The sequence below is a fragment of the Quercus lobata genome, chromosome 5 (genome assembly GCF_001633185.2).
Source record: "Quercus lobata isolate SW786 chromosome 5, ValleyOak3.0 Primary Assembly, whole genome shotgun sequence".
NCBI classification, from domain to species: Eukaryota; Viridiplantae; Streptophyta; class Magnoliopsida; order Fagales; family Fagaceae; genus Quercus; species Quercus lobata.
The window spans coordinates 63,856,004-63,869,510 of record NC_044908.1 but is presented as its reverse complement, the minus strand read 5'-3'; the positions used below and the strand labels follow the sequence as shown (position 1 = coordinate 63,869,510).

Here is a 13,507-nt window from a genome sequence, read left to right as displayed (position 1 = left end):
ATATTTATCTCTTCTAATTTTTTTTTGCATTCTATGTTGGCGGTGTGACAATTCTTCCAGAACTTTAAAAAGCCATTTTTCCAAAACATGTTTGATGTAATGTGAAAGATTGAACAAAAATTCTGAAGGTGTTTCTGAAGTTTTGTCATGGGTCAGTCGGAGTCGTAAGCTCGAGGAGAAAAGGATTGCTGAAAAGGAGAAAGCATTGCGGCTCTCAAAGATTTTTCTGGAACAGGTTGCGTTTTAATTGTGTTTCTTTGTATTATTTTTCTCAAATGATTGATTTCAGGCAGGATCTTTTATTAATATCACAGTGTGAATTTTCTCAGGAATATGTTGGTCAAGGAGACAGTGAAGATGAGGAAGAAAGCCATGGTACTGCGCGTAAGGGTTCTTACTCCTTATGATTTGTCTTGTAAAATCGAATTGATGCTGTGACATGATTTTGAATCAGTCCATTCTGCATTTTATTAGATTTTGAGTGCATAGATTGGACTGATTCAAATATTTCATCCATGAGTGTTTATTTAATGGGCAATTGTACGTTGGTTTTTTTTTTTTTTTTGGTATGTGTGTGTGTGTGTGTGTGTGTGTGTGTGTGGAGAATGTTTGTTCGTTGAATTTGAATGGACTTAATTGGTAGACCGAAATTATTAGTAGTTTTTGTGAAGATTTGTGGCCTGTGTTTTCTGTTTTGATAAAAGTCGTTTTAACTAGTGAAATTTACAAAGCAAATAACTCTTAACTAGAGGAAAATAAGGATTATAAAAAATTATATATTAGCTGAAAGATGATAAATTTTGAACGCAAGTGGATTTTGCCATTTGGATGTGTGACAGAGTAAGGAATTTCATTGCAAACTCAAAAAAAGAAAAGAAAAAAAAAAAGAGATGATAATCCAATCAAACTGCTTTATTGCAATAATATTATACATACATACATACATTATATTCATAGATGGTGTTGGGTACTTCCAACCATGCCTATATAAGCCAAATTTTATTCCCGAAATTTCTTAGTAAACAAAAATACAAACTGACACACATTCTAGATGCAATAGCTCTAAGCTCGGCTTTATTTTTTTTTTAGTTCCTTCCTTATAAGATTCAGTAAATAATGTAACCCTATAATTGCAATTACTAAAACGACTACTACTATGAAGACAATAATTGGAGAAACAAAAAGAAGTATTGCAGACTGGTCTGAACCGTCGATTATGGTCCCCATTGAACAAGAATAGCTGCCATGGAGGAATAGAGAGACTGCGGCTAAACAGACACCAATTATTTCGGCTGGTGAAACGAGGATGACCATTACTACGATTGAGATATAAAATATAATAGTATTACACCACCCGAACATAAAAAAATGGAATGTGTTCCAAGCAGTGGCTGACCCTGCTCTATGTGGTGCTGTGATATTCAATTTGTACAGATCATCTGCGCTACGTCGGAGTACATCTATAGTATTACACTCATGGATGGCATTGACAAAGTAGTGGAAGGTGGGGCAGTTGTTTTAACACTAAAAGATCAGAATATACTTGCAGATGGTGACATCAATGAAGGTAAACTATTCTGGTGATACTTTTTGTTTGTCAGGGCCTTTTAAGATGAGTTGACACATTTATATAATAGAGGTTTTTGGTCTGGTGTGACTGAGATTGATATGCTTGAGAATATTGAACTTGGACAACAAAAGCAGCGAGATGAGGCTTGAGAATGTTGAACTTGAAGTGTAGTTGTGTTCAATAGTTGTAGTTCTACGACTACAAGATTTTATTCTTCCATGGACCTACAACTAAAGAATTTTATTTTGTTCCACGAGCATTTGCACAATTCTAGAGTCCTACAATTAAGACTTCTAATCTTACGTATTTTTTTCTTGCCGTTATATTCCCCAAATTTCATGTTTAAGCATTCCAAGATGCCAAGATTTATAACCCTGCTCTCAAAATCTCCTTCTTCATAACAAATCTACAAATTAGCAGAGAAAGTCTTTGCAAGTACCATTGAACTAAAATTTCAACATAAGGTAACAAAAAACAGGTTTATTTCTTTCTAATATAAGGGTACTATGTGAAATGAAATTCAATATCTTAGCCGTGCATTGATGATAAATCAAAGTTATCTTACATTCTCATATCTACGATTGCATGTTTAGTGTGCTCTTTAGAAATTACATTCTTTCAACATGCTTTTCCATAACCATCTGTTTGTATAATTCCTAAAACTTTAGAACATGGGTGCTCATTCCTAGGTGGTTATTGCTGGAAATAAAGCACCAGGTCATTTTTTTTGTGTTTGTATAATTCCTAAAACTTCACATTCAGGTAATTTTTATAAACTTGTTGCTTCCTAAAGATTTTTAATTGAAACTACTAGAACTTATTAAGAGACTAGATATCTTGGTAGTTTATAACTATCTTAACATATACATCACAACTTATAGGGAAGGGAATAACCTGCCCAATCATTGAGCTCAAACGATAGAAGATTCACTACCATTTACAACAACTGACTCCAATCAGTACATTGAAATTTTACAAAGTCTCATCTTCTTAATCTTTCAAAGATATAATATTATAGCTCATTAAGTATTCATTTATCACAGATGGATATCTAAAACGAAGCTAAAAAGTAATCATCATCCAGAACACTCCCCACATTGCTGCATTGTGGAGTCGAACAAAGTTCAGATTTTAGCACTAAACCAAACCCAGCTACAGGGGTATGGAACCAGTTGCCCATAAATTTTATAACCCAATCCAGTACCCAAAGCAAAAATGTAAAAACGAGACACCCAAAAAACCAATATAAATACCCATATCTTCTCTATCGAACAATTGGAGTACAATATAGATGAGGCCAAAATTTTAATTAGAAATTAAAAATTCCTAATGGAATCAGATTAGCTTATTGACTCTAATAAGATTAATTAAATATCAAAATAGAAATAACATCAAGAAACAAAGTGAGACGTTGAAAGAGATGTATGTCCTATAGTTCAGTTTGACACACTTCAATTTAGAATTGTTAGTCAATGTGATTCCTCTGTCAAAATCTGTAAATTGCACCCAAAAAGCTAAATAGACCAAAAGGATTCTAAAGTTAAAATTATATAAATCATTATATATCTCTTATAATACTGTTAAAGTTAATCAATCACTAAAAGATAAAGAGTATAAAACATCCAGAAACTCATCCTCTCATTCAGATAAATGACATGTATACAAAATTCATGTTTAAAGAAAAGTGTTTGTATTCTAGACTTTTTGAAATCCTATCTTTGAGTGAGAAATTTCCCTTTCGAAATCTTCTCTGTGTCCCTCTTCCTCTGAAACTGTTTCTCAATAAAGGACGAAAGAATATGAGAAATATCAAAGAATCCTCAAGAAACTCTGGAGATGGACAACAAAAGAGACTGGGATTCCCCAATTTATCTGAGCTTAATTCCCCAAAAGAGACTGGGATTCCCCAATTTATCTGAGCTTAATTCCCCAAAAGAGACTGGGTGCCACATTACATCCCACCTTCTTTTTAGTATTATCAGAAGCTACTGCTACTACTAACCAAACAAAACAAACTACTTATAAAACTTGCCATGTTATTTTAGCATAGAAAAAATTTGGATATTACTATCACTAGATTTCAGGACAAATCCCTTTTCTGTTTATGGGTAAGTAAAATCATAGACCACAAAAGCAACAATAACCATGGCTGAATACTTGAGTCTGAAACTGCTTATTGTTATTATTATTTTTTTATAAAAAAAAAAACACCCAAGCTTATCTGCAGAAATCATTGAAACCAAGATGTAATCTATTGAAGCACACCTATTGGATAAGGATAAGGATGCTAATTTAAATACAACAGATAACTTTAACTCAAATCAATTCAAGATTAGCTAAAAATATAGGAACTCTCTTATGCCATTTATTAATTTTTATATCTTTCAAATATCTTGTCTCTTATCTCCTGTAACATGTAAACAAATCTGTGTATAAATGAAGGTCAGTCCCAACGTTTTGGGTGTGGGAGCACAAATTGCAAATGTTACAACACTTTTTGGTTAGTTTATTATGTTCTGATATGTTCAACAGTTTGGCCGAGAGAAAAGAACCCAGAAACCCAGAAACCCAAAACGTAAACTTAAACAATAGCTATAGCAAATCATGCAAAACCACTAAATCATCAACTTGTAGAACAAACCAACAAATTCAAACATGATGCAAAACCAATTACATCAAATTCAATCATTTTTTAAAAAACACAAAAAAAAAAAAAAAAAAACCCAAAATGATCCAAACCCTAGGTCAAATCATGAAATTCATAAATCTAAAATTGGAGAGAGAGAGAGACAGAGGAGTCTAAGAAGCAAAAATGAGAAAGCACTCAGAAGAAAGAGAGAGTACCTTCGGCACGGTGGGCTACGAACGGCATTGAGAATGAGCTCCGATTGCTTGAGAGACTACCTTCGTGACAGTGGCTACGAATTTGCTTCAGATTAGGGCCACGAATTTGCTTTATGAATGAATCAGTGAGTGAGTGACAGTGAGTGAGTTTGAGAGGGCGGACAGAAAGGGTGTGCGTGAGTGACTGTGTTTGAACGTTTAGATTTTGAAATGAGATGTTGAAAGAGGTGATTGTGGTGTAGTCGAGCATGTCTCGAGTCTTAAAACTCGATATCTACGTGCCAATTTTGTCCAGGTAAGCTAAACACAGATCACTTAACTCGAGTTTCTAAATCTCAAGTTCTAATTGAATCTCAAGTTTTAGAAACTTGAGATGCTATTTTCATACATTGTCTCCGAACAGGACAACTAACAAAATTGTTAAAATATTACTGTTATATAGCAAGGGTGTTCCATATTTCTCCCCCCAACCTAACACCCTCCTCCCCCCTTTTTTCTCCCCCTCTATAATTTCACCCATAATCAAACTGACCCTTAGTGTGCTTAACAATAAATTGGAGATAAAGTTGTTTACCATGACCTCGCCAAAAGCACGCGAAAGTAGGAGTTTAATGCACTTGGTAAGATTTTTTTTTTTCCCCAAAATAATCTCTTTTACACAATTTAAATTGTTTGAAAAATGAAGGAAATGTGTAGTGGATCTTACAACAATATAGCATAAAGGTAAAAAATCTTCCCATCCCCTCTGCCCAAAAAACAAAAAATATAAAAAGTAAGGAAAGAAGACATGTATTCGTGAAATGTGTTAATACATCTGTCATCTCTTGAACTTGTATTATGCTAGGAAATAAAAATAACTAATATGTGTTTATACATCTATTCATGAAATATGTGTTTATATATCAATTTTTTTTTTTTTTTTTTCACATTTGGGTAAAAACAGATGTGTTGTATCAAATTTGATGGTATGACACAAAATAACTAATATTTATTTTAGTTCATTCATTCTCATATTCTCTTATTCTTAGATTTTTTATTTAAAATTCAACAAATGCCAAAGGCAATTTCATTCATATGCTAATGCTACAATCATGAGTGCTATTCAAAAGAGAAATTAGTTTTTAACATTTCACTACATGAATGAAATTCAATACTTTTTTAAGAAACCAGAACCAGCTTAGCATGTTTAGCCAGAAAATTAATAATAATAATAATTAAAGATAAAAACAAAAGGACTTAGGAAAAAAGAATAAATAAAATTAAATAAAGATGACATAAGTAACAAATATGCTGAAGGCAAACATAGCCAATTCTACATAATCATTTCATCATGAAATGAATGGTTCCCAGTAGGATTGGTTTGACATCCAAATAATTCATTGCAAGCCTAGTGCTATGCCCAGCTATTGGTACAGTTTGATCACTTGCCTTGCCTCATAAACCTGTTTACATAATGCACCCATCATCATCTTACCACTCTTAGGCATCGCAAGCTAAACCAACTCAGATTGGCCATAATGAGATTGATAACAGTAACACTTACGAAATAACAAATCCTCAATGGCAGTTAACTGACTTGGTATTTTAGTACTAATCAAGTCTTTGACCTATATTATAAAGGAAGATATTCACATTCGATGCATCAATTTGGACTTTTTTCAACTTACAGGCTGCAAAAGCAGACGAGAAATATCCATGAGATATGAATTATAATACCAAAAAGAGAAATTACACCATAGCACACGGAATCCATAACATGGTCAAGGCCTTGTTCAGATAACTAAATATCGACATAAATTTGCCCCATGGTTACCACAGGTTGTAGAAAGGAATTTCAATAGAATAATTAGTATCAGATCATGCATGTTAGATGGTGATGGTTTTTAGCATCGATACATGGAAGTCAAACACTGATTGAAGCTCACTAACACGCCTCCATATACATTCAGGATCCAAATTGACATAAATTTTTTTTTTTTATGAGCATTGGCTGAGATCTGAGTGTGTGATGGTGAGTCTTCAGCTGAATGCACATGGGTGGAAATTGACATGGGCGATGTTGTATTTCTAACTGAACCCATAGCCGTGTATTTGGACAATTCCTCATGTTGGAGCAAAGTCGCAGCGTCTCTCATACCACATCCATATCACCAGGAGTTCCTTTTGGATTCATTGCCTTGGATATCACTGGAGAAAGCACATCTTCCCTGGGCTCAAGCTTATGCATTAGATACTCCTTCACTGAAACAACATTACCCATATTTGCTCAGCCTTATTATCTTGCTTTCCTCTTTCAATAGCAACAGAGATAGAATAGATTTGTGGAAAGCACTCTGAATTTCTGATACCGCGGCAAAAGCTGATGCCAAATTTTCAGTTAATGTCCTTTTAAGATTTGTAGGCATCTGTCTTTCTTTTTAATAGTAAGATTGACAGTGCTTTCCAAAACATGCTTCCCAAAATTCTTATGTATTGCTCTTGGATTATGTCTAGTGGTTTCCTTGTAACCCTCAGGAGCCAGCTTTGATTCAAATGCTGCAAATCAAATGATAGGGGGCATTAAGAATTAGGAACCATGTTGGAGTGTTTCCATTTTACCTCACAAAAGCAGTAAATGAATAAAGAAAGAAAAAGGGGAACAAATGTGTTGAGCAAAATAAGGGTGTAAAAAATATAACCTGGGGCTCCAAAGAATTCAGCATCTTCTTCATCTTCATCATCATCCAACCTGACAACCCAAGAAGGTGTGGCGCTAAAATCCTGATTATGTTTCTTCAAGCTGAGAGCATGTCAAATTCTTGGCCTTCTTCAATTTGGTGGGAACTGATTTCTTGTAATGATAAACTTGTTCCTTCTGGGTCAAGATCCTTTCGAAATGTAGGAGATGAGGAGGTAGGCAACCACTTTGAACCTTATAAAAAGTGTGTCAAGTCATGGAATTTTCATGCAAGATTAAATGAAGCCTTTAACAAATATACCAAGCTGAAAATGCTATATATGGTTTAAAACTAATGGTCTGAGTATGTACCAGAAACCTCTCTACCACCAGGACCACGACACAAGTTTATGTAGGATGCTTAAACCATGATGGCATGGTTGGAATTACCTTGGAGAAGCCTCAAAGAGGGGCTGGTAGGACTTTTAGTATTGTCACCATATCTTTGCATGTAGTCAAGTAGAGCCATTTTCATAGTGTATTTATGCCTTCAAATGTATGTTGGTTTTGTTGCTCCTTTTATCTCCTATAACAGAGAGAAATGTAAGAGAGATGAATGATGCTCAAGAATTGATTCTTGCATGGTTCTGGAATACATGCATTTGTGCACATAAGCATATATATGAACTTTATAGCTGTTCCTGGCTGCAATTAGCAGGCATATTGAGTCCTCAGATAAACATATGCAACAGATGTGATAGCTAGATGGTGGATATATAGAGAGACTGAGAAAGCATATGGTTCTAGCTTTTCATTTTTAAAATGAAATCAGACTATGACCAAAGCATATACAAAATGCTATTTCTTAATATTCGATAAGAGCCATTATTATTAGAAAACTGACAAGTCAAAACATTATAGTAAAGACAATGCAATAGTAACAAGTAGACCAAAATTCCTAGGTAAAATAAATCCAAAAAATTTGAGGGAACTGTTTGAAACAAAAATTTGAAGGTTTACATATGCTATGCAATAGAATATGTTGCAGTACATAGAGATATAAGTTTGACACAAAAATTGACGGGAAATCGCTTTAAAATAAGTGGATAGGAAATTTGGTAATTTAATTGTAACTCAACTAGTCTGCCTACTGCCATTTACATTCTTAAATTTGAAATAGGAATCACTACATGCTACACAAAACATTTGTTGAATAGTACACTTAAAATCCTTGTACACTAAAAAGTATTCAAAGAGTTCTTTTAAGTACTTGAACCTTAGCCATTTCCCAGAGCTAGAAGAAGAATTACCCAACTAAGTAGGAGTAACCATTAGCACACAAACTACAAAATGTTTTATCTAGTAAACTGACCTCAACAGAGCCAATTTGTCTTTTAAGTACTTGAACCTTAGCCATTTCTCAGAGCTTGCCATATAAATCTAGATACGCCACGCCGGTGGTGAGCTTGTATGTGGTGGCAGCAGAGATGGCACTGAAGAAGAAGTACCCAACTAAGTAGGAGTAACCATTATGACACAAACTACAAAATGTTTTATCTAGTAACATTGCCAACAATTGAGAAGGATTTTAGATGAGATATTGTTTATACATTAAGGGCCCACTTAAACTGTTTAGCTCATAAACATCTTTCTCATAGGATATTGTACATTTCTATGAAATCTTTAAACAAGGGAATTGCTGATATGGAGCATAGCCTTAAGCGTGCAACATGAAAGTTATAAACATTGGTTACCTAAGCAATTTCCCATAAGCAACCTACTTACATAATTTAAAGTCATGTCAGTCAAGGAAATAATAATAATAAAAGGATTGGAAATACCACCTCTATCATATTCTTGTGACTTGTCCACAGTTAGCTTGTAATAGAAAGAATTGTTGGCATAGAAATGGGGATGCCACCGATGAGTAAAACAAGAAGCTTATCTATCCCAACATGATTACCCCTGTGTTGAATCCCATATATGACAATGATTTCCATTACCAGCCCAATGGCAATTGAGCAAATACAGAAATTTCCCATTGCAGTTACGACCTGAATGATCAAGGCAAATGGTTTCTCATTAAATACCCAAACATTGACAGATTCTCACAGAACAAGTGCAAAACTCTTTCACATAGTTACCTGTCATTGCCCCATTACCTCCAAGCAGAAAATATGAAACTGTTTAGAAATATTACAGCTCTAAACATTCTTCCAGCCTTTGAGATTCTAAGTGAAGATTTCATCCAAAATAATATGCTGAAATTATCTGTTGAAAATGTCCAATGATTGTAGTAGTTTCCACAAGATGAACTGCCTTTCCAAATAAGGTATGTACTCCAGTTGCAATAACAACTCCTTCAATTGCACCTTGTTTACACATTGAAACAGAGTATACTCCATCACCAAGATTTTTGGTTACTGGGAGTGACTCCCCTGTAAGGGCAGACTGAAAAAGGAAAACAATAAAAAAAGAAATCCCACAGAAGAATCTCAGGAAAGTTAAGACATTTTTAAAAAATAAAAATTGCAGAAAGGCCAGGACCTCAGAAGGATTGTCTCTCTTGTTTTTTCAATCTTGATTTCCAATCATTTGCAAACTTCGTGGCTTCTACAAAATTTTAATGAACTGAGTTTAAACTGAGCATACAAAATAGGTGAGAACACAAGACCTTGTGATTGGGACTCTATAAATTGCTGAGAGTAAGACCAAGTTAATAAAATCCCTCCACTGGCTCTCGCCCATAACCAAATTTAGCATTATTTAAGTCCCAGTAAATTGGAAAAGGAAAACAATAAAAAAAGAAATCCCACAGGAGAATCTCAGGAAAGTTAAGACCTTTTTAAAAAATAAAAATTGCAGAAAGGCCAGGACCTCTGAAGGATCGTCTCTCTTCTTTTTTCCAATCATTTGCAAACTTCGTGGCTTCTACAAAATTTTAATGAACTGAGTTTAAACTGAGCATACAAAATAAGTGAGAAAGCAAGACCTTGTAATTGGGAATCTCTAAATTGTTGAGAGTAAGACCAAGTTAGTAAAATCCCTCCACTGGCTCTGGCCCATAACCAAATTTAGCATTATTTAAGTCCTAGTAAATCTCAATTTTACTAGAATCCACTTCTAAATTATGAGACAATTTTTTTTTTTTAAGAGAACAACCATGGTTTTATATCAACCTTACAGAGGCATTGATTAGCCAAATCATCAATTCCAACACTAAGGCCTTGACCCATCAAACTTTTGATCCATGTAATGGTGATCAAGCTAAAATTAAAATCAAAATATTTTCTTTCTTTGCTAATCCCAAAAAAAAAAAAAAAAAAAAACCCTTTCTTTTCTGACCATGCAACAATTAGAGCCTTCACTACTAAATAAGCGAAATGTAGACAGTTTAAAAATTGATATACAGAAAAAGGGTCTTCTAAGAACCTCAATTTACTAAGGATGAACTCAAGCACCCATCATCCTTAAGCTTCAAGATCAACTTCTAAAGCCTTGAACTAGAATTTTGTACATTCACCAGAGTTCCAGATCTACATACCAGCAATTTTATACACATTCAAGCCATTTTATAATTTATACTTATTCAAGCATTTGAATTTTGACAGATATATACAACTAGTAGTTTCTAAGGATCACATACTGGACAAATTGCACCTCATCTTTTTTATTTTTATACAGGTCAAAGTGCACCCCTTCCTAAATATTGGATTTAAAGAAACTTCTTGTCTTTTTTCTTGAACATGATGCCGATATCTTAAATCTATATTATGTGACCAATGAGAAATCCAACAACATAGATTTGAAACCTAAAGAACAAGTTGATTTGTAACAAAGTACATTTCCAAAAATCATTAGAATGAGCTGAGTAAGAGCATCATGATAGGCTAAAATTAAAACAATCATTCAAAATAAATAAATAAAAATTGTTAAATTCAGAATCATGCACCTCAATCTCAGTATTAAAAATAAATTAAGAAAAAATATTAAAATGGTGATTTTACCAAGTTTGATCTTACTTTCAACAAGTTTGATTACCTCATCACCATAACATCCAATTTAAGTCCTAATTTTCACCAATCTATTCCTCTCACAATCAAGTTTGGCATATAGCATTTCGAATTCAATGCTCTATTCAAGAAAAAATTCAAACAAAAATCCAAAAATTCAAAATTCTCCAGGTGCTTTAGCTTCTCAATCAAATACAGAGATTCTCAAACATTGAAAAAAGGAAATAGAACTACAAAATACAAATAGATATATTCACTTACTGAAGCCTCAAAATTCAAGAAATTTTCCATCCAAACAGTCGAAATCGAAGGAAATCGATCTACCAAACGGGAAAAATGGAATAGGTTTTTCTGACAGAAAGAGAGAGAAACAAATGCCACCGTGAAAAAAGAAAAAAAAGAAAAAGCTTTGCATTTGTATGTGTGTGAGTGAGAATTAGAGAAAGAATGTTAGAGAGAGATAGAAAGTGAGAGACCTTTAGCTTGTAGCTTCTTGGTGTTACTGATTTTCTACATTTACAAAAATGTTGATAAAATTTTTCCCAATTTAAGTAGTTTTTAGAAACTTTTTACGGTGCTGAAAGTGAAATTTTAGAGGGAAAGAAAACACTAGGAAAGGAAGCCCCTTTATTTTTAACACTTACCTCAAACAGTTGTGCATAATTGTTGAAATACGTATGCTAATTGCTTCAAATTTACTCCATGCCTCCACGGTTTTGCATAACCGTAGAAAATTAAAGCTTCCATCAACAATTTTTAGTAACTGTGGATAAAAATATGTTGAAAAAAATCAAGCTGTTTGTAGTGGGAGAATGTGCCAACTCATAAATTTCAATGAAATAATTAGACTGGAAATTTGGAACCAATTCAAGCTTCAGTTCTTCATTTAGCTTTCCATGGAAAGTGAGTGTGCCACCTGCTTTGCTGGTAGGTAGTAGCACTCCTGCTCTTGAACTTCCGTTCTTGAAGAGATAAAAAATTACCCCAGCCCCAAATAATCGTGAAGCATCCTTGACATTGGAAAAGTATTTGCTGATAAAAAAGAATTTACTGGTGGCAGTTACATCAAAAGAATTGTCAAGTGCTGCTAACTATGGCTTACAGAAATCATAGTCATAAATTCAACATTTTTTCTCTTAAGATTCAGATACACCTAACTATGAAGGCGATATTATCTTTTTAAACATTGTACAAATAACAAGCCCTAATTATTAGAAAACTGACAAGTCAAAAATTTGAAAGTCTACATATGCTATGCAGTAAAACATGTTGCTCTAAATGGCAATACAAATTTGAAACTAAAATTGAAGGGTTCGCGCTATAAAATAAGCGAATAAGAAATATGGTAAGTGGAAAAAAAAAAAAAAAAAAAAAAAACTACTTTAAAATTCCAAATTGAAATGTTGGAGAAAAGAACATTTGAGAAAAATACCAATTTTAGATAATTTTTAGCATAGAATAGGAATCAAAAGTTAATCTGGATATTTGGAACAGGGAAAATTTTGGACCATTCTGTGTTGAAGTACATGACTGTGAATTGAAGAATAACCAAAATATTTAAATAGCATATGAACAACAAATTTAGTAAAGAGTATGCAAACATAAATGTTAGAACCAAAAGGAAAGGATTCATAATAGGTTTTCTTGGAACAGAGAAATTAAAAGAAATAAAGACGAGAATGAGAGAACTCACAAATTTCTATGAAACAATTTCATTGGAATCAATTTTAAATTCCCTCCATCGTGATTCTTGGACTATGAAGAATCTTCTACCAATGACCAGTCTTGCTGATTCCATATCCCTTGCAAAGCAACCAGTAAGAAACAAAACATCTGGCTTCAACAACCATTCCAGGACACTTCCATCTAGCTTTCCACAGAAAGGGAGCACCTCCATCATTGCAGATAAGTAGTAGCAGTTCTTGTTCTAGAATCTCAGTTCTTAAGACGATGAAAAGTTACCACAGCTCCTCTGCAAATGCTCCAACATCATCAAAATTTAATGCCTCCTACTAACGAGAAATAGGTGTCAACTGGCCAAACAACTCAGGTTACAAAAAGAATATTAGGCTCCAACATCATCAAATTTATTCTCTCCAACTAAGGACATATACGTGTCAAAGCTGGCAGAACAGCTCAGGTAACAAAAGGAAAATTAGGCTCCGAAATGGGTGCTATGTTAAGTATCCTTGACATTGGGAAAAATATCCTCTGATAAATGAGAAGTTTTTTGGTGGCTTTTACATTGGAAGAATTGTTAAGTGCTACATGTGGCTTACAACACTGATACAATGACATCAACACGTGAAAACTACATATATATCAGAATATCAAGATGAATAGATGCTAAGTAACAAGTTATAAAATGTTGTAGGAAAAGTGAGAGCGAAGAGGGTGTAATTGGCATGAATGATATACTTATCA

At 33.7% G+C, this 13,507-nt stretch overlaps 1 long non-coding RNA gene across 8 annotated transcripts; it reads right to left on the bottom strand.

Moving 5' to 3' along the window:
* Positions 1 to 6,095: 6,095 nt before the first annotated feature.
* LOC115991942 lies at positions 6,096 to 13,092 on the bottom strand. Of its 8 annotated transcripts, XR_004092384.1 has the most exons (13): positions 12,777 to 13,092; positions 11,947 to 12,093; positions 11,728 to 11,846; positions 11,345 to 11,434; positions 10,503 to 10,606; positions 9,912 to 10,001; positions 9,618 to 9,683; positions 9,233 to 9,521; positions 8,915 to 9,124; positions 8,443 to 8,563; positions 7,521 to 7,656; positions 7,093 to 7,325; positions 6,096 to 6,949 (listed from the first exon to the last, which is right to left on the bottom strand). It is a non-coding gene; the product is annotated as an uncharacterized LOC115991942 (long non-coding RNA). The 8 variants fall into 8 exon arrangements; XR_004092389.1 differs by having other exon boundaries at positions 9,618 to 10,001; positions 11,947 to 12,133; XR_004092388.1 differs by having other exon boundaries at positions 9,618 to 10,001; positions 11,947 to 12,115.
* Between the last annotated feature and the right edge of the window lie 415 nt (positions 13,093 to 13,507).